This window comes from Crocuta crocuta, unplaced genomic scaffold (genome assembly GCF_008692635.1).
Source record: "Crocuta crocuta isolate KB4526 unplaced genomic scaffold, BGI_CrCroc_1.0 scaffold48, whole genome shotgun sequence".
Classification (NCBI taxonomy): domain Eukaryota; kingdom Metazoa; phylum Chordata; class Mammalia; order Carnivora; family Hyaenidae; genus Crocuta; species Crocuta crocuta.
The window spans coordinates 2,389,178-2,412,029 of record NW_027533089.1 but is presented as its reverse complement, the minus strand read 5'-3'; the positions used below and the strand labels follow the sequence as shown (position 1 = coordinate 2,412,029).

The window sequence follows — 22,852 nt, the reverse complement described above, 5'->3', positions numbered from 1 at the left end:
TGAACAAAAGCAATCTGCTTTGTTTTTTTTGAAATATATATCTCATATGTATATATATGTATATATATATATCATACAAATATATTTTTGAGGATAATTACCTCATGGCCCTTTACCTTTATATTTTAGAATATGTATTTTTTGAAAAATAGGTATATTACTCTTGCACAAACACAATACTGTTATCTATTACAGAAAGTGTAACCTTGATACAATACTTTAATCTGTCATTTGTATTCCAATTTTGTCAATTCATCCAATAATGTTTTTATAGCACTTATCCTTCTCCAGTACAGAATTAAGTCTAGGGTCAGAAATTGTATTTTTTAAAAATTTCTTAATGTTTACTTAGTTTTGAGAGAGATAGAATGTGAGCTGGGGAGGGGCAGAGTGAGAGGGAGACACAGAATCCAAAGCAGGCCTCAGGCTCCAAGCTGTCAGCCGAGAGCCCGATGTGGGGCTTAAACTCAGAAACTATGAGATCATGACCTGAGCCTGTCTGTCGCTCAGCCGACTGAGCCACCCAGGTGCCCCAGGAATTGTATTTAATTGTCATGTTTCTTTGCTTCTTTTTATCTGGAACGTTTCTGCAGTTTTTCTTTGTTTTTTATGACCTTGATAATTTTTTAATGTTTGTTTATTTTTGAGAGAGAGAGAGAGACAGAGCACGAGTGGGGAGGGGCAGACAGAGGGAGACACAGAATCTGAAGCAGGCTCCAGGCTCTGAGCTGTCAGCTTAGAGCCGGATACGGGCTCAAACCCACCAACTGCAAGATGAAGGCCCCAGGCTGAAGTTGGAGACTTAACTGATTGAGCCACCCAGGTGCTGCTTGGACATTGACCTTTTTGAAGAATACAGCTTTTCTCTCCCCTTTATATAGAATGCTCCTTATTTACATGTTTTATTTCATAGAGTTATATTTTATGCTTTAAAGGCCTTCCTTGTCCTCTGATTAAATATTAAAATGTTCAAGTATCTTTCTTTTAGTTGTTTTAGGAGTTCATTTAAAAAAATCATTGATACATCAACTGATGAATAAACAAAATATGGTATATTTAATCAAAAGAATATTATTCAGCCATAAAAAGGAATGAAGTACCAATATAAGCCATAACATGGATGACCCCTGAGAATGTTTTTCTAAGTGAGAGAAGCCAGACACAGAAGGCCGCATATTGCATGACTGAGTTTATGTGAAATGTACAGGCAAATCCATTGGCCCAGACAGAAGGTTACTGATTGTCAGAGGCTGGAAGGAGACTGGATACAGATTCCTCTTTGGGGGCGATAAAGACATTTATCAATTATACACTTTAAAATGATAAATGTTATGTGTTTTTTACCATCATGTATAACAGTTTTTGATCCATTTATAGTTGGTTTAAAAAATTAGGTAGGAATCAGCTTCAGGTTGTTCAAGTATCATTTTTTTCCCCCAACTGGCTAGTCAGTCACCACAATATCCAAATGATAAATTGGTTTTGAGCCAATGATTTCAAATGCCTCTTTTCATTGTGTTCTGTATTCTTGTATTAATTTGAGTCCCTTTCTGGACTTTCTGTTCTGACCCAGAGTTCCATCTGCCTCTTCCTAAACCGACAGCATGCTATTTTATATAATGTAGCTTTACATTATGCTTTGATATTTTACAGGACCAATTCCCTGCTCCATTCTTCACTCTCAAAGTTCTTTTTTGCAGAATTTTCCTGGAAATTTTTGTACTTTTGTTATACAAGATAAATGTTACAATCTTCACTCAAGTTCCTTGTTAAAGATTTAGAATTCTTTTAATAGACTTTGTTTTTTAGAGCAGTTTTAGGTTCCTAGTGAAAATGAGTGGAAAGTACAGAGTTCCATATACTCCATGACCCCCACCCCCAACACACACATACACATAGTCACAACCTTCCCATCATCCATGACCAGACTTGATACATATATTACCATGAATGAGCCATCACTGGCACATCGTTATCACCTACATCCATAATTCATATTAGGGTTAATTCTTGACGTTATACATCGGAGTGTACATTGTTCATTCTTGGCGTTGTATATTTGGCTTTTGACAAATATATAATAACATGTATCCATCATTGCAATATCATACAGACCATTTTCACTGCCCCAAAAATCCTCTATGTTTTGCCTAGTCATCCGTCCCTGCCCCTCAACCCCTGATAACTACTGATCTTTTTTACTGTCTGTATAGTTTTTCTTTTTCCAGAATGTCATATAGTTGAACTAATACAGTATGTAGCCTTTTCAGATCGGCTTCTTTTACTCAGTAATATGTATTTAAGTTTCTTCCATGTCTTTTCATGGCTTGACAGCTCATTTCCTTTTGGAATTAAATAATACTCTATTATCTAAGCTATATTCTGTAATCTAAGCTATTTATCCATTCACCTACTAAAAGATATCTTGGTTGCTTCCAAGTTTTAACAATTATGAATAAAGCTGCCATAAGTATCTATGTCTAGGTTTTTGTATGGATGTAAGTTGTTTTTTCTTAAGTAATCTCCATACCCAATGTGGAGCTTGAACTCACAACCCTGAGATCAAGAGTCACATGCTCTACCAACTGAGCTAGCCAGGCACCCCTGTGTCGTAAGTTTTCAGTTCCTTTAGGTAAATTCCAGAAGCACAATTGCTGGACCATATGATAAGAATATGTTTCATCTTGTAAGACTGCAAATCACTCTTCTACAGTGGCTATACCGTTTTGTATTCCTACCAGCAGTGAATGAGCATTCCTGTTGTATCACATCTCTGTCAGCATGTGGTGTTCATATTCTGGATTTGGGCCATTCTAATGGGTACATAGTGGGCTATTGGAATTTTGACTGCCAAGTTTATCATCTAGTTTGAGATTGGCTCTCCATTCAAATCTTTTATGTCTTTAAGTAGATATTTATAACTTTTTCAACTAAGACCTATATATTTTTGTAAAATTTAGTTCTACTTATTTACATACATATATTATCTATGACACATTTCCTTTACATTTTCCAAACAGTTACTTATTTTTATATTTCTTTTGTACTGATTACCTTACTGAAGTTCAATTCTAGATGACGTGATATACTCATAATACTTTTATCTCCTATCCATGTTCATACTTCTTATCTATGTGCATTCTTGAGAATTTCTCATCTGCATGCTCGTCTTTCATCCATCTGGCGTAAATTCAGCTCCCCCCTTTTTGGCTGTGGCTCTCAATCTATTTCTGAATTTCATACTTCTCTCTAGAATTTGAGGCATCTGTTTATTTATTCAACAAATATTTATCAAGCGCTTACTGTGAACTAGACCCTTTCCAGATATATCTCCTGAGATAGTAAAACAACTAACTCCTAACAAAGAAAGTTCTATTTATAAGAGAATAACACTGCTGTGTTGTTATTATAATGTTCATGTTTTGAGAGATAGTGAATTTTATTACAAAGAACCTCCAGTTTCTCAATTAGTTTATATTTGTAAACTTATGCCCAAACTACATTTAACCAGCATCCTGCAATGTATTTTGGTGTCCCTATAGCTCGTTTGATACTGGAAATCCCATTTTTACATGTTTCCATCTCAACTTTGTGATAAAGAACTCCAACATGTAATGTTTTATCAAGAATATATGGTGTTAACTGTCATGAGATTTTTTTTAATGTTTATTTATTTTTGAGAGAGAGAGACAGACAGACAGAGCATCAATGGGGGAGGGACAGAGAGAGCGGGAGACACAGAATCTGAAGCAGGCTCCAGGCTCTGAGCTGTCAGCACAGAGTCCGATGCAGGACTTGAACTCATGAACCGTGAGATCATGACCTGAGCTGAAGTCAGATGCTTAACTGACTGAGCCACCCAGGTGCCCCATCTGTCATGAGAATTTAAGCCAGAGGTCACAAATAAATGTGATAAATCATTTATTTGAATGGTTAACTAATACAGATTTTAAGTTGAAGATTACAATTTATTTTTTTATGTTTTCCCACTGACTTGCATTGATGATTCCTGTAAAGCCACATCATTAGCTCAGCTTCAAACCTCTAGCAACATATTATAGAACTGACAGCACTACTGGGAAAAAAGATCTGCAGGAGTTGAGGAAGTGGGAGGTCATCTAAAAAGGTTCAGAAAATAGACAAGTTGTTTATAAACAACCGTGGTTATTCAGTAAGGAGAGAAAGTCAGAAGACTAGGGTTTAGGTTCTAGATTATGTATTATGTACGGAGAATCACAGCTCTTTTCTCCAGCTATAAGATGAGAATAAGTGTACTTACTCCTCTACTTCAGAGCAATGTTAGGAGAATAAATTAGATAACAGATGACAACCTTATGATCTTCTTGTTATTGTGGAATGTTAGGAAAGATCACCTAGTCAAACCTTTTCAGGGCAAGGAATCCCATATACAGTACTCCTAACAGATAGATAGATATTAGGCTTGATGAGTGAGTGTGGGGCAAGCTGAGGACAAAATGCAGGCTGCCACACCCCCATCCCTCCTCTGTAGGTGGAGTATGTGTGACGTTCCTAGGACACTCTTGGCTACCCAGGAACAAAGGAAAGGAGGTTAGGTGCTTGTCATGGTGATGTGGGAAACTAAGGCAAATGAAAAATTAAATTCCCTTACTGCTTACAGCCCACGGACAAGTCCTTGCAACAGGCAGATGACCTCCCTCTAGGAGCTCAGCTACCTCGATGATGACACTTTGCTGGGAGCAAAAGAGAATCTTAGCTTAACATTGTCCCAACCTCAAGGACCCTGTAAGTTTGCTTCCTTTATCTTAACTGCCCCAAGATATATGCTGGCAACCATACTCCAAGTTTATGGCCTATTGGGAGGGTCTCATGACTGAGGTTTTACTAAATGGTAATAAAAAATGGCATTTTCCTAGCAACAGCTAGCCCCTCAAGGTCCCAGAACCTTGCTTCTAAAATTCCTTAGAGACTTACACTATCCCTGACCCCCTCCCAAACTGAGGGTATATAATCAGTTACCCGTCAGGACCCCAGTGCAGCTCTTCCTGCCCACAGGCCCTATCCCCGTGCTTTAATAAAATTACCTTTCTGCACCAAAGACGTCTTCAAAAATTCTTTCTTGGCCATCAGCTCCAGCTACCCCACCATCACCCTGAAACTTCATCAGGATCTGCTATGTATTAGAGAAATCAAAGGTTATAGAGAAAGCACTCTATTAAAAAGGGTAAATACTAATGTAAGGCACTTTAACGTATACTGTAATGATGAAGACTAAAATGGGGGAAACCATCTTAAGTATCAGGTTTTCTTAAGTTTATTTATTTATTTATTTTGAGAGAGAGACAGAGAACAGGAGAGGGGCAAAGAAAGAGGGAGAGAAAGAATCTCAAGCTGACCAATCCTTGCTGACAACAAAGTTGGGGAGCAGGGATTTGGGGGAAGGGGAGTGGGAGTTGGTACCTGGATCTCACTAACAGGAGTTCATGATCTGAGCTGAAGTCGAGTCAGATGCTCAACAGACTTAGTCACCCAGGCACCCCCAGTGATTTCTGTGTAACAAAATATTCTGAGGACACATGGAATTTTCTAATGTCAGACCCTCCGGAGGCAATGCGAAACAATATGAGATATATAAATTACATAATGTATTTAAATCTACTCCTAGCCACTGAACACTTGGAAGGGTTTTCTTTCGAAATAAAGAAAGAACTTTGATTTTTGATATTTAAAATTTGGGATCACTATGTATTACATTTAGCAAATGTCAAATTTTCTATTCCAATGTAACTCAGCAGTGATAAAAAGTAAAAAAGATTCTAAAAGCAAAATATTTGCTGTCAGTGGAATTAAAGTGCTTCAGCGCTTTTTGCTTTATAGTCCCAGAGTGGGAAAAAGAATCAAAGTACTGTCATGTTGAGAAAATGCTTAAAGTACCAAAAACATTGATAATGGCCAGGCTAGCCTGTTATGTATTGACCATCTCTACCAGTGAAATAGGAACATGTAAAACATGTACTATTTTCATCGGAAATACTATTTAATAAAAAAATTGGAGCTAGGACATGCACAGAAGAAAGCCTTTCTTTTTCTGGTTTCAACACATCATCCTTCCTAAAACAAACAAATAAATAAATAAAATACCCAACCCATTGGTCTGAAAGGAGTCTTTCATTGGTTTTTCTTCCACAAGTGAATAGCCCAACAAACAGCTGCATTCCAGCTAGGTTGTCTCCTTGAAAATGTCTATTTTGTGTTCTTTAAAATGCTTTTGTGCAAGGAAGACTCAGGACAGTGGAGTTGATTGACAAAAGGAAGGCCTTGATAGTGTTTATAAACACACAAGACATAGAACTTCAAGTTGCAATGCAAATATTAAACAAACATATGCTGCCTTCTCAGAATGGAAAACGCAGGACCTTTAGTCAAAAAGAAAATATATTGATGAAGCATCTGTCAGATACTTAACCCTAGACATAAATGTTTTTTTAAATGGAAGAAAAGGAAAATCTGTACCCTAATTTATTTCTATTTCTTGGCTCACCTCAAATTCCACTGTAGTATTTTTCTTCTTCACTAAAAATGTTCAAATGCCATCACCTATTAGCAAATATAGCCTAAAATACTGTGTTTTTCATAAAATTTTGCACATTTTCTTTATGATACTTACTAAAGTTCTCAGGAAAAAAAAGGAGTGAATCTTTATTACTTCTTAAAATGGTTTCAGAGAAATAAACGGTTGGAAGTTCCTTAACTATCTTTTTTTTTTTTCTTCAAATGAAGCACATCCTGTCTGAAGCAGAATTACTAACAAACTAGAACTAAGAGCTTCAGGGTAACTGAATTTAAAAGTATTTTGCATTAAAAGAAAGTTCTGATATGTTCTGAGCGTATCAGATGATAAGCTTTAGTATAAAAAAAGCTCTTCAAGGTGCTATGTTAAGCCATGATAGTTTTTAAAATACTTGTTAGACAGAAAGTTGTGACTCATGATTGTGGGGGTAGTGTATGAGGAGTTAGAAATGCTTTGAGCTTCAATAAATCAGATCTTAGAATTGGTGAGGACATGGTAACTCGATTTGTAGAATTTTGCAGCTGTGTGATAAAAGGAATATACTTTATGATAACTTAAAAGAAAACTGTGACTGTATATATTATACTTTGGCAGCAGGAGTAGGGAACTTAAATTCTTAAGAAATAAGGTTTGGTTCCCTTGGTTTTCTTAAAACACTCTGGAGAACAGAGAGGGGAAACCACTCCCTTCTAGGTCTCAGCTTCTGACTCAGGGTAAAGACTTCCACCAGTGCAGCAAGTAGCGGCAGTAGCAGCAAATAGAAACAGCAGCAACATGCATTTTCTTCCATATCAGCTTAATATCAACTGACTCTGATGTAACATAAGTATTTTTATAGTCACCACTGCAGAGGAAAATAGGCCAATGGTAACTGCAGAGGAAAGCTCCTTAGAAGAAAGAGGGACAGAGTAGAATGATGCTTCCTATTGTTGCCCACACCAGAAAACTGGGTGACAATCATGCATTAGGCTTTCCTTGACTCCCCGCATCCAGATATTCCAATCTGCAAATTATTCCTATCCAGCGTTTCTTGAATGTATCCACTTCTTTCTTTCCCTGGTTCACTGACATAAATTAAGCTACCTTTCTACCTCATCTGGCATTTTGTAACAGACCCCTGGCTGCCACCACTGATCTGGCCATCCTCCATGTGAGAACTAAAAATGAGCTTTCTTTGTTTTTTTAAGTTTATTTATTTATTTTGAGAGAGACAGACAGACAGAGAGAGTGCACGTGTGTGCATGAATGGGGAAGGGTCAAAAAGAAACTCCCAAGCAGGCTCCTCTCCATCAGCACAGAGCCTATTGCCAGGCTCCAACCCAGGGATGGGAGATCATGACCTGAGCTGAAACCAAGAGTCAGACTCTCAACTGACTGAGCCACCCAAGAGCACCACCCCCCACCCCTGCCCTTTTTAATAAAGTCTGTCTGTCTGTCTGTCTGTCTGTTTGCTTGGAGAGAGGGAGCACGCAAGCGAGCTTTCTAAACTTCAAGTCTCCCTCATATAAAACTTCAGTAATTTCCCACTGCTGTCAGAATCAAGTCTGCACTTCCTCATGTAGCTTAGGAGGCCCTCCCTAATCTGAAACTCTTCTTGCAAATACTTCTGAAGTTTCCTCTTTATTCTCCGAACTACTGAGACTTCAGTTCTTTGAACAAGTGCTGTTCTCACCTGTGGATTTGTGCATATTCCCAGCATGCTCCTACCCCTGCCTGCCTCCCCTGTGTCATGTCATACACTGTCCCCTCGCTACCCCATTGCTCCACCTTGGACTGGAAAATACACTGGCCTTCTCCCTTAGGGATGCTTTTGTTTTCTCTGGCTTGAATGCTCTTCCTCAGTTATGAAGTACATCTATGTGACACCAACGTGGTACACTCAACAGCTGTATGCAAAACTAGAATGAGGGAGAGTAAGTACATATTTTAAGCACATCTTGAAGACAGTTTCAGAAGTTTGAAGTTCTCAGAAACCACAGTGGAAAACTAATATACAGACCACTGAAAATGAAACAATAGAATGATTCTTTTTGAATGACATTTGGAAACCTGAGATGCTGAGACAGAATCTAGACAGGTCATTCAGGTAGTGTAAGTAGTTGCGAAAACTTCCAAAGATGAACTACTTACGCTGCATGATAATGAGTAGCTCATGGTCCCTGAGCAGTGGATATTTCCAGGCCAGTGGGGGAAGCAAAGATATCCTCAACCACCTAGGAGATCTGTTCAGTAATAGATTGAGATGGAGCTTCTATTCTTTGTCATGTTCCTCTGAATTATCTCCATTCCTGTATTTCCAACCTCATGGTGTGTATCACTGCTTCATCATCCTACAGGCACCGTTACCTATCCAGGACAGAATTTGTCACTTTTCTCACAACCTGCTGCTTTTCCAGTGTTTTCTCTTCTAGGTGATGGCACCTCCATCCACTCAGATCTCCAGGCAAGTTATCCAAGATATCCACTTACATGTTCCTTTATACTTACACTCTTACCATCCACATGCAGCACATCACCCTCTCTTCTTGATACTACATTCTTAATTTTTTTTATTTGAGTATAGTTGACACATTACATTAGTTTCATAACATAGGCATTCCGACAAATCTATTTGCTCACAAGTGTAGCTGCCATCTGTCACCATACATTTATTTGTAGTTTGTATTTGTAGTCAAAATACCTTTGACTACATTCCCTATGCTGTACCTTTAATATCTTGATAATGCTCAAACCCATTCACTTCTCTTCATCCTCAGTGCCTCTACTTCAATGAAAGCTACACTCATTTCTGAATAATAAGCCTCAAATTGGTTTCCTTCCCTCCAATCTTGCCTTACCCTCATTCATTCTCCATATTGCAGCCAGAGTTCTGTTTCCAAAGTTCACATCCAATGAATTATCTTGCTTCTTCTGTTTAAAACCTTATAGTGATTCTCCATTGCTCTCAGGATAAAGCACTTGGTGAATATTTGTTGAATGAATTCTTTTCTCAAATATTCAGAATAAGCTTAGGTTAGGTTAGACAGTATTATTCTGTTTTGTGAGTAAGGGCACTAAGACTCAAGTTGAAGAACTTAACCCAGAGCCAAATCGTCAGGTTTGTCTGACTCCTGAGGCAGTACTGTTTCTATGTCACACTGCCTATCCTTCCTAACAGGAGACGACTTCTTCATGTAAACAGTGAAAAAAGACTGCTGGTTACACAATGCGTTTCTGCCAGTCATACGCAAGTAAACAATCTCTGGTTCCCATAACATTGTAGTAATTGCTTTATAGAACTATCTTATACTGCAGTAAAAATACGATTAACCAGGAAGTTAAATTAAGCAGATTTTATTTTAAGAACATGTAGAGAGAAGACATTGTAAACTTTTAGGCAGAATCTCAATATTACCAAAAACAAGCTGATAGGAATTTTTTTTTAAGGAGGCTTCACACCCAGCATGGAGCCCAATGTAAGGCTTGAACTCACAACCCTCAGCCAATCAAGACCTGAGCTGAGATCAAGAGTTGGACACTTAACCACCTGAGCCACCTAGGTACACCAAGCTGATAGGAATTTTTAAGAGCAGTTTCCAGGGTAAAACTTGGAATTTCTACACGTTGAACTTTGCTGTGTATACCTCTTCTATAGCAGGTGCAACAACCACCAGGTAGAGCTTTCGCCCAGCATAGTACCTGGCATAGAGTAGATGTTCAGTAAGTATTTGTCACATGAATGAATTAAGAAAGGGGAAAAGTAAAAGTATTACTGACTATGATGGCCAGCTTTACTTTTAAAAGTAAAAGTAAAAAGTAAAAGTAATCTTCTGCATTCTAAGATCCCCGGTCATTTATCATGATTGTCACATTAGGGAAGATAGTAAACTAATATGATATCACGGTTTGTGAGTTCAAGCCCCACACTGGGCTCTGCGCTGCTTGGGATTCTCTCTCTCTCTCTCTCTCTCTCTTTCTCTCTCACTGCCCCTCCCCTGCTCATGTTCTCTCTCTCTGTCACACAATAAATAAATAAAACTTAACAATTTTTTAAATAAAAATAAATAAATCAGATCTTTATTTGTATTACTGGCTATGACGACTGATCTTTCAGGTCTTCGGCTATTAATAGGACCTGAAAATAGGAGGAAAACTGAACTTGAGTTCCCATTGCAGTGAAATCATGATTTGGTTATGAGACATTGACAGCTTGTAGCCTTACTAGTTATATTCTCCCTGGTTATGAATGTAGATCTAATATTTCACTGTTTCTGAGAGTACCTGTTTAGGAAATTTATTGTATCACCAACACCAAGAACTTTGGATGGAAGTTAATCCTGTCCTGAGGCCTAGGTGAAATTATTTTAGGGCTGAGCTCAGATACTGTAATGAAAATTTGTTTTCAACCATGGCATTATATTGGCAACTATGGAAAATCCAGGGGTGCACGTGATAATTAGCTCAATATTAGATTGTAAAGGCTATAGATTTCTCATACCCTTTTTTCGATAGGATATGAGCTTCTGGGAAATACTTTTGCAACTATTTTGGATGTCAGCCTTGGCTGGAGAAGCAGTGTCATACTTACTTCTGTCTGGGGACCCCTCTCTTCTCTGATTCTTTAGTCACGCGTAGAGCAGCCACAATTAGCTTGGCGTAGGAGCACAAGTTTACAACTTTTATGAGGGGCGGAAGTCCTGCACGCACTGTATACCTATGCAAATTCACTCTCTGTAGGTGCTGGCTCTCTGTGCAGGAGAATCCATCCAGCTCAGCGTTCCTCTCTGGGTCTCTGAGGGTTGGGTTTCCTTCCGGTAGTAAAGTGGGTGGGAATCTCTCTGAAACCACTCTATTTTCTTGCCTGTTTTTTTTTTTCTTTTTCACTCTGAGTGAGATATATAATAGCTCCTACTCATTCTTTTGGCTGACGTGTACAGCTTCACCTTCCCGTGCATCTGATTTCGGCATGTTTTTTTGTAGTCTTCAAGTGAATTGTGCACAAACGTACAGCAGCTGGCTGCACCAGATAACTGCAAAGTGCAGGCTTGTAGAGCAGTGCGGTCAGTCCTCCCCATCCCAAGCGACACTCCGCTCCTTGAGGGTCCCTTGAGTTCTCAACTGCCGGAGTTCAAGGAAATCGGACCATATTTTGATTTCTGTAGAAAAATAAGCAGTTTAAAATTCATAGTACCCATGTAATCATTTATGGGGAAAAAAAATCTCTAAACCTTTGTTTCAGAGAGCAAAAAAGAGGTAGGAAATCCCCTCAACAGTTTTACTTAGAAAAAAAAAAATCACACCTAGGCTACCTCCATGGTGACAAATAAAAATAATAATGGAGGAGCAGAATTTGGTAGACACATGTTTAACTAGATTGTCAAACTTCACAGCATCAAGTATAGGAGCACTGAACATACTTTATTCCATGTACACACACCACTGCATACCTACATGGTTTTCACACACCCTGCTGCTGCTGCTTCTTAGGCAGCTTAGTGGTTACTGTGGATCATGAACCCCACCCTTCTGATCAGATAAAGCTAAAATGTGATGATGTAGGGAGAAAAAAATACCCCTTATATTCATGAGCCAGTGTGTAGAAAGATTTATAAGACATAAAATATCTAAAATGGAAATTTTTCAGACCCTTCAATAAGTTTGTAACATCAACGAGCTAAAATCTGCTGAAGCATCTGTGTTAGTAGAGGACTTAACTGATTTTTATTATGCTTAGATTTGATTTTTTAAAACAACAATGAGCTTCAGGTAGATTCTTTTGCACACGCCAGTAAGACTTCACTTGTGCAGTAAACAATCTACTTAGCATATTTGGTGGTTCTGCAAAGCCCCTATTCCTTTTTTTTTTCTAACTCAATGGATACCACGTTCCTTCTGTATAGAAATTTTGTAGCTTGCACTTGCATCAGGTCTTTTAGTTCTGTCTTTAAAAGTTTCTAGACTTCTACCCACCAATGCTACATGATAGCCATTTCCCTATGCTCTTCTAGGAAAACTTCTAACTGATCTGATTTCCTCCTGTCTACTCTCTACCTTGCCGCTAGAGCTATCTTTGTAAATGCAGAACTGATCATTTCATTCTTCTACTCGGAAACCGTTAGCGGCTCATAGGTCACCAGAATGGGTTACTGGGGTGACAAGATCACTGTAGCCTTTGGGACATTGCCTCTAACCTCAAGTAGTTTCTTCTGATGACCCTAGTATACTATTCAAATATTACTGGTTTTCTTGGGAGGGGGCTTTACTTAAATGGTTTGGAATCACCTCTTTAAAGCAAGAGTTCTTAATTGAGACCTGAGAACCCCTGGGAGAGGAACTTCAGGAAATTTATGATCCTCCATAGTTTCTGGGAGTGGGTCCCCAGAAATAATCTATGCTTAAAGGGGAATATACTTCTAGAAAATTTAAAAGCCACAGCTCCGTAACATATATTGGCCTTAACGATCCCTTCTATCCTGTCCTCACAGTGTCAGCACCAACCATTCTTTCCTAGGCATCTTACACTCCAGCCACTGCAGACTATTTGGCATTTCTCTAACCTGTGAAGTTCCCCGGCCCTCATCTTTCTGCAGCTTTATCTTCATTGCTTTCTTCTTCTTACCTTTAGCTTTAGGAATGATGAATCGTTTGCAGCTCTCTGAAATGTCCTTTCAAGTTTCGATGCTCGGTCACACACTATCCTCAGCTTGGAATGCCCTCCCAATCTGCCTGCTGAATTCTTGGAAGTGAACTGTCTGGTGACCTCTTCTGAATGAACCTCCTCCCCTCACTCCTACTAGAATTCTTTGCTCTTGCTGTTATGATGCCTTCTTATTTTATGTTAATATTTATAGTATTGCACTAATTTTAATTTATTCTAATGATGTTCATGTATTTTTCTCCCCACAAGACTATGCTACTTGAAAGTAAGTCCCTAATTTATTCATCTTTGTATGTTGGATGGTTGTTCTTTTAACCTCATCTCAATCTGTGAAACACTGACTTAATCCTTGAAGATTAAAATAGTTACAGTGTCATCTCTGGAGAAATCTCTTCACTCTCCCAGGTCAGGGGGAACTCTCTTCTCTGTGATACCTAGCAGTTCATAAACAAGCCTACTAAATCAGTTATGCCTTTCTCCTTTCTTGCTCAGGTACAAGAACTGGGCACCTTCAGTTTTACAGGCTCAGCTCTGCTCAGTCCCTTGGCCTAATCTTTATCAATGGAGCAACCAGCAGTGGTTTCAGCCCGGCCTGTGAATGTACTGCCCATCGCCACCACCACAACCACCACCACAGCCACCACAACCACTCTCATTATTAGAGACCTAATATCTTTATTGCCAGGCCTTTCTCTCTGGAAACTGGACCTGTGTATCCACTTACCTGGAAAGCCTATTGCAAATGGGAGGATTTTTGTAAGAACCATGACACTGTATGTTTCTTCTTACCCTAACTTAAAGAGCAGTGCTCAACCAGATGGGGCCTACGATTTCAGTTTGAAATGCTTGTCACTCTGCTAAGGAAGGCTGAACTTAGAGCCAGTTTTGTTTTCCTGACCAGGGTCAGCCAGATCGGTTTTCTGCTTCATCCTATTCCCTAAAAGCCTGGTGCAAACTGTCCAGTGGCAATGCTTAATAATCCTTAATGCTTAACACAATGACTTCCCTAGAGTGGATACTGAACATGAATGAATAGGCAAATGGACACCTAGTTAAAAAAAGGAAAAGAAAATGAAAAAAAAGTATCTGTATATAATAAGAAGTGGCAGAGACTGTGGTGAAGCTCTCCAAAGGACAACTCTTCCTTAGCACTAGCTGTTTCTTAACAGGGGAGAATGTGGACTGAGGATTGCCAGATCCACTTTTTCAAGAGAAGCTGGACATCCAGATTTTTATGTGACTTTTTTGATATTGTAGCAAGGAGCATGGTTCCTGCCCAGTGTGGTGTACTTTTGCAGGATAAAACAGATTATCATGTTGTCAAGTCAGACATCTGCCGGGGTGGAAAACATAGGCTAGTTTTCTATGATTTTCAATGCTAGTTGAGTGTCAGTATTTCTGGAAAGGAGGATTAATAGCGAAATTGCCTTTACAGGACTTATCATGATAGAAACCAGTTAGGTTATTTGGATTCTTGGCCATTGTTCTCTTCAGTCTATCATATCCTATTGTCAGAATAAGAAAATCCAGGAAGCCAGAGTCTAGAGGCAACAGAAGTCTGCAACAGATAATTTGCTTCATGAAGAGTAACTGTGTCTTAATAAGGAGATCATTAGGATGGTTTCTTTTGTTATCATTTGCCAATGTTGTATGACAAGGAAGATCTGGAAAAATATGGGTTCAATAAATATTCATTCAATGCATAAATGAATGAATGGCTGAATGAATGAATTTTTGTTCCACATTTAGAGACATTTTTAAAAAGGTTGTGTCTTTTCAGTGCAAATTTTCTTTAATTCAGTATCATGAAGATATCCAATAAGTATATGGTGACTAGAGGTTTTATTTCAAATTTATTTCAGAAACTTCTCTTTTTAATACACCACTGTGTATCAACTGGAGTCAAAAGTGAACTATTTATAGCTTTGTGCATCAAAGGACACTATCAAGAGAATGAAAAGGCAACCCACAAAATGAGAGAAAGTTTTTGCAAATCGTGTATCTGATAAGGGATTAATATCCAGAATATATAAAGAACTCCTATAACTCATTAACAAAAAAAACAAACAAACCAATTTCAAAATGGGTGAAAGACGTGAATAGACATTTCCCCAAAGAAAATGTACAAATGGCCAATAAGCTCATGAAAAGATGCTCAACATCACTAATCATTAGGGAAATGTAAATCAAAACCACAATGAGATACCATCTCACACCCATTAGAATGGCTATTACTAAAAACATACAGGGGTGCCTGGGTGGCTCAGTTGGGTAAGCATCCAACTCTTGATTTTGGCTTAGGTTATGATCTCACAGTTTGTGCAGTCTAGCCATGTGTTGGGCACTGGGCTCATAGCATGGAGTCTCCCTGGGATTCTTTCTCTCCCTCTCTCTGTCCGTCCCCTGTTCTTTCTCTTTCTCTAAAAAAAAACAAACAAATAAACAGAAAATAAAAAGTATTGGCAAAGATGTAAAGAAATTGTAACGCTATGTGGAGTCCCTGGGTGGCTCAGTCAGTTAAGTGTCCGACTTTGTCTCAGATCATGACCTCATGGTTTGTGGGTTTGAGCCCCGCATCGGGCTCTGTGCTGACAGCTCAGAGTCTGGAGCCTGTTTTGGATTCTGTGTCTCCGTCTCTCTCTGCCTCTCCCCTGCTCACACTGTCTCTCTCTCTCTCTTCCCCCCCCTCTCTCTCAGAAATAAATAAAAACATTAAAAAATGTTTCTAAAAAGAAATTGGAACACTATGCATTGCTGGAGGGAATATAAAATGGCGCAACTGCTAAAGAAAACAGTATGGTGGTTACACAAAAAGTCAAACATAGAATTATCATATGACCCAACAATTCTAGATATACATCCAAAACAATTGAAAGCAGGGACTAGAAGAAATATGTGTACATTCATGTTCATAGCAGCATTATTTGTAATAGCCAATAAAATGGAAGCTACTTAATTGTCCTTTGATGGGTGAATGGATATACAGAATGCAGTGTATATGTAAGTGGAATATCATTCAGCCTTTAAAAAGAATGAAATCCTGATGCATGGTACAGCATGCATCTTTGAAACTTTGAAAACATTATGCTAAGTGAAATAAGCCAGACAAAAAGGACATATATTATATGATTCTGCTTCTATAAGATATCTAGAGGAGTCCAGTTCATAGACATAGAGAATGGAATAGTGGTTACCAAGGGCCAGGGGGAGTGAGCAATTATTGTTTAATGAGTACAGAGTTTCAATTTGGAATGATGAAAAAGTTCTGAAGATGAATAGTGTTATCGTTTGCACTGTAACATGAATGTACTTAATGCCACTGGGTTACACTTAAGTTTTGTACTTGTTGGTTAAGCATCCGACTTTGGCTCAGCTCATGATCTTGTGGTTTGTGAGTTCCAGCTCCACATCAGGCTCACTGCCTGTATTAGCCTGTCAGTGCATAGCTTGCTTTGGATATTCTGTTCCCCTCTTTCTGTTCTTCCACCACTTGTACTTTCCCAAAAATAAAATACTTTTGAAAAAGTTATAGAATGGTAAATTTTATGTTATGTATATTTTACCACAATTTTTAAAAATGAGTTATTCATAATCATGATCTTTATTTCTGGTTTACATAGGGTTTTGCATCAGGCTCTTTTGTGCCTTTACCCTAGCTCCTCTATTGTTCTACTTTCTGTGTATACATGCAGGCATAAGAATGTGGGGGGTTGGGGGAGGGGCAGCTGGGTGGCTCAGTGAGTTAAGTGACCAACTCTGACTCTTGATCTCCATTCAGGTCATGATCTCACTGTTCATGCATTCGAGCGACATGTTGGACTCTGCACTAACAGCGTGGAGCCTTTTTGGGGTTCTCTTTCTCCCTTTCTCTCTGCCCCTCCCCCAGCTGTGTTCTTTCTCTCTCTGCCTCTCTCTCTCTCTCAAAATCAATAAATAAACTTAAAAAAAAAGAATGTGGGGTTTGGGGGGAAGAGAGGGAGAGAGAGGGAAAGAGAAACATTAAGACCACAGCTCAAAGATTGGAGTAAGTAGGGCAGTTGATATTGATACTCATCTCTGCAATAGCAACTTGTCTTTAGAAAGTATTGGGCCACCTGCGTGGCTCAGACGGTTAAGCATCCAACTTCGACTCAGGTCATGATTTTGCTGTTCATGAATTTGAGACCTGCATCGGGCTGTGTGCTGACAGCTCAGAGCCTGGAGCCTGCTTCAGATTCTGTGCCTCTCTCTGCCCATCCTTTGCTTGTGCTCTCTCTCTCTCTCTTTCACTGTCTCTCTCAGAAATAATAAATAAATAAACTTTTAAAAAAGTCTTATTGTTCCAGGGATGCTTTGTTCTAGCCCTGGAGATTTTTAAATATTGGTGTCATATAGCATTTCCCTTGGCATGGGTGTTGTCTATTGGGATTTGTTCATCAGAAGAAAAGTAATCCTTCTAACTTTCAGAAGAATATGAGGAAAAAGAGCATGCTGTATATCTCACTTTTCCAACCCTGTTGCCCATCACTCCACTTAAGTCCCATATAACCTCACGCCTAGACTATTATGTTACTTTCCTTCTTCTACTGTAAATTCTTACCTCATTCAACATGTACAACACTATTCTACCGTATTTATTTTCTAAAATTTCATCCTTTCTTAGTAGATGACTTTACTTCCTATTTCACAAAGGCTATATCAAGCATGAATCCTCTTAACTTCCTGCCCCTCCCCCCACTCCTACAAATGTATCTGCATATGCTATAACCTCTTTCCCTTCCGAAAGGAGAGGTTTCAAACCCCATCCTAATCCAGCCACCTGTGCTGGGAATCGCAATCCCTCCCACCTCCTTGACGACCTGCACCTATCATCTGTCTCTTTTCTTTCCTGTGTCTTCACCCTCCTTCTCTTCTTCAGCTCTTCCCCTTTAGACTGTAAACAAGCTCAAGTCTTTCTCAGTTTAAAAAAAGAAAAGTGCATTTCTCAAACTGCCATNTCAAGAGTCTCTCATGGTTTGCCTCTCTTCCCCTCCCCCACTATTTCCTCCCTTCTTCTCCCCCTCCATCCTCCATTAAGTTCTTCCTAATCCTCCTACACGTGCAAACATATGATATTTGTCCTTCTGCCTGACTTATTTCGCTCAGCATAACATCCTCAAGATACATCCAGGTTGCTACACATGGCCAGATTTCATTCTTGCTCCTGGGCTTCTTGAAAAATTGTGCATTATTTGCTTTCTCCACTCTCTTTCCACCCCCATAGACTCCTACCCCGCCCCCAAACTGAAACTGCTCTATGAATGTTACCCGTGGCCCTTAGGTGCCAAATCCAGTAGGCAGTTTTCATTATTTATTTATCTAATCTGTCTGCAACCTTTGACACTTCAGGCTAAAATCTTTATTTTTCCCACCTAATTTCCATGGAATCATCTTTCCTCACTCTACAATCATTCTTTCTTACTTTTCCTCTGTCCACACCCAGCTCCTGTTGCATCCCACTGATCTGTCCTTTGCCATCCCTTCTCAGCCTGCACATTGATGAGGTCTTCAAGCCAATGGCATCACCACAGGCTGATAACTCCAAAATCTCTTCATCTCCCTCAGCTTTCTCCAGTTTGCTAGACTCAGGTATGTACTGATCATGTCCACTTAGGCATGCAGCATATTTTATTGTAATTCCCTCTCCCTAGACCAGTTCTTCTTAGCCCTGTTTTTTGTATCTTGATAAATAATGCTACCATCTATCAATTGCCCATGTCAGAAACATGGAAGGGATTCTATGTTCTTCCCTCTTCTAATCCAATTATGGCATGAAGTCCTGAGTATTGTATAAAAGTAACTCTTGAAGCCTATTTTCCATATTCATCTATCCTACCTGGTTCTTTAGCTATTTAGCTAATCATTCTTTAACTATTCACTTACTCCCATTAAATGGCACTATGTTAAGATCCTATAAAATAATCCATTTGCTATAAAATTGTAGTGGTGAGTTCAAATCTTTTGTAACAACAATTGGAAATTTAGGCCACACTTCATTTTATTCAAGAGTCAGACTATAACAATGAGATACCACTTCACATCTGCTAGGATAGTGATTATCAGAACAAAGCAATGTTATTCAATTTTAGAAAGGAGTGGAATTCTGACACATAGTACAACATGGAAGAACCTTGAGGACATTACGCTAAGTGAAATAAGCCAGATACAAAAGAACAAATATTGCATGATTCCACTTATATGAGGTGCCTGGAGTAGTTCAATTGATAGAGACAGAAAGTAGCATGGTGGTTGCCGGGAATACGAGAAAGGAATAACAGGAGTTATTATGTAATGGGCACAGAATTTCAATTTGGGATGATGAAAAAGTTCTGGAGATGGAGAGCACTGATGGTTGCACAATGATGTGAATGTACTCAGTGCCACTGAATGGTGCACTTGAAAAGGGCTAAAATGATAAATTTCATTTCATGTATTTTACCAATGTCTTATTCAACTCAGGCTGCTATAATAAAAATGACATAGACTGGATGGCTTAAACAATGCAAATTTATTTCTCCCAGTTCTGGAGGCTAGGATGTCTAAGATGAAGGTGCCAGTGGATTTGGTGTCTGGTGAGGCCCTGCTTTCTGTCTTGGAGACAGCAACGTCTTGCTGTGTCCTCACATGGCTAAGAGAAAGGTCATCTTTCTCCTGTCTCTTCCCATAAGAACACCAGCCACATTTATGAGGGATCCAGCCTAGTGACCTAATTACCCCCAAAGGCCCCACTTCCAAATTCCCTTATAGTGGGGATTTAGGCTTCAACATACGAATTTGGGGGGGACACAAATATTCAGTCCACGGCAACCACAATTTCAAAACTAGAATATATTTATCAGATTTTCAAAATTGCCATTCTTGAGATGTCTTTCTGTGGAGTTCCAAGAGTATATACTCTGTCCCCAGTGATAAGCAAAGGTGTGAACCAACGGAAACAAATGGTATCTTTGCCACAAGGTAGGAGGGACCAGTTCTAAAAGACAATCAGAGAAGACAAAGAGCACTCTGAAACTCCTGGGTAGAAACAGGGAATGTCTGTATCTCAGAGGGTGACCCTAATACAGTGTCTGTTCCTGCAGGAATAAACTCAGATTCCCCTATTTGCATCCCTCCGGAAGCTCAGAAGTAGAGTGTGTTTCCCAGCTTGCACAGAACCCTTCCCACTTCTGTTAAAGCCAGCATTGCTACCATGCACTCCAACACAAAATAGAATGATTGTTAAGCAGAAAAAAAAATAGTTTAAAAATACATGCATTTTTGAAATAACTATGAAGAAATGCAAAAGCTGAAGAAAAGAGAACAGCAACTCAAGACCAGAACAAAGCCTTGAGGAGCTCTAACAGCAAAGCATGTGTATCATTGTCAAGTGCCAAAGTCAATACAGCACACAAACCCAAAGCTTATCTGTGTGGTTTCCATAGTGTCAACATATATGCAAAGTTGGTCCAACGGCACTGAGACCCATCAAAGGTCATGGAAGTAAAAACAAAAGTCAGACTCTCTGAACCTTTGGCAAGCGAGTGCCAGGTTTCCTGGACATTTTCTCATTTCTAGAGAAGTGAGCGAGAGGTGGCAGTAATGTTCTTTTTCTCTCTCTCTCTCTCTCCTTCTACCTCCTCCCCCTCCCTCTCTTCCTCCTTTCCTGCCTCCCTCCCTCATGAATTAAAGCATTATTTTCTTTGAGTCCCAGGAAATGAAATTCATATTTACAGTGAAAGGTTACTGATGAAAGAGATGACCTGTTCCTTTTCATATATACTTATTGTCATGTATAATTGCACTATGGTTAAAAATGAGAGTTATTTTCTTTAAAATTGACCTGCTTTGGGGATAAATAATTTTCCTCCTGCTTGTCAAATCAAAATAGCTTCCAATAAATGAATAGCACAGGAATAGCTGCACAGAATCAGGATGAAAGGAACAGCACGTCACACATTTTTCTTTGTGCTGCAGTTTGGGGGCACAGATTGGGAGGCTACTGATATGCTACTTGCATGTGGGTGACAAATTATATTAGTTGGAAAAGTAGCTACACTCAGTGGAATGAATTTGCCTAGGTATTTAGAAATTTAAATAGCAGCTATGTACTGGGGATAGTTTTTGGTTTGGTTTTGGTGGTGGTTTTGTTTGTTTGTTTTGTTTTGTTTTTATGAGACTGTAATGATTGACTGCCTGCTTTAAAGTAGTGAGTGTTTTAGGAGCACCTGGATGGCTCAGTCAGTGAAGTATCTGACTTTTGGTTATGGCTCATCTCATGATCTCATGTGTCATGAATTTGAGCTCTGCCATCAGGCTCTGCGTGGATAGTGTGGAGCCTGCTTGGCATTCTCTCTCCCTCTCTGACTTGTGTGTCTCTGTGTCTCTTAAAATCAGTAAACAAGGGGTGCCTGGTTGGCTTAGTCGGTTAAGCGTCCGACTTTCGCTTAGGTCATGATCTCGCGGTTCGTGGGTTCGAGCCCCGCGTCGGGCTCTGTGCTGACTGCCAGCTCAGAGCCTGGAGCCTGTTTCAGTCTGTGACTCCCTCTCTCTCTGACCCTCCCCTGCTCATGCTGTCTCTCTCTCTCTCTCTCCTAGAAATAAATAAAACATTTAAAAAAAATAAAATCAGTAAACAAACTTTTAAAAAATGTAACGATTATTTATTTACTTATTTATTCATTTTTAGGTAAGTTCTATACCCACCATGGGGCTTGAACTCACAACCCTGAAATCGTGAGTTGGATGCTTTAGTGATTGAGCTAGACAGGCACCCCAGCGTTTGTTTTGTTTTCTTTTCTTGAGTAGAAAAGTATGAAAATGAAGCAGTAAGTTTATTTTATAAGCTTTTATTGAATTATTACTATATGCTGCATACTCTACCAGATACAGCTCTGAGTTATTTGAGTTCACGTCTGTTGAATAATTTCCCAAGAATTTTGACCCTTCACTTTGGTTATCACTGTGTGGCCAGGTAGCTAACAATATGTCCAGGGTCTCTAGCTGCTTCTCTTATTTATGGGCTCAGAGGAAACACTTCACCACAGGACATGGGATCTGGCTTTCTGATGAGTCTGATGCTATATCTAGATATATATATATACACATATATATATCTAGATATATATTTCTATATATTTCTGATGAGTCTGATGCTATATCTAGAATATATATATATATATAGGTTCCGGAGAACCACTTGAAACTAGGAGACCCGAGGGAGCCACACCGATCAATTCTCTCTCTTCTTTCCCTCTCATTCATTTTCAGGCACAATTTCCCAGTGTGGCTGAGCAGATGAAAACTTGCAAGTGTTCGTCTTAGTCTCTCCATGGCTTATTATAAAGTCATGACCAGTATGGTGACACTGTTACTTACCCTTCTCACACTTACCTTCCTTCTCCCTCACTGCCACTACCCTGGGATTGCACCTCCCATGCAAAATTTAATCACTTAAGTCATGCATCAGGCTCTGCTTTTGAGAAAGGAATGCACCCCAGAGCTCCAAAATATGAGACTCTTGAGCCAAAGAATGAAAGGAGACACTTTAGGCTTAAAAGAAAAGAAGACTTGGACTAAGAAGAGTTCTTACATAGCCTGGTATTCTCTCTGATACCTGATCATCTTTCTCCACACAAACCTCTCTCACCACAACTTCCTCCTCCCCCAAC

The 22,852-nt window shown here is 39.2% G+C and overlaps 1 long non-coding RNA gene across 1 annotated transcript in view; it reads left to right on the top strand.

Annotated features, from left to right (window-relative positions):
• The window catches only part of LOC144216728 (uncharacterized), a 139,098-nt gene that overhangs the window by 93,547 nt on the left and 22,699 nt on the right, over positions 1 to 22,852 (top strand). The window lies entirely within an intron of this gene.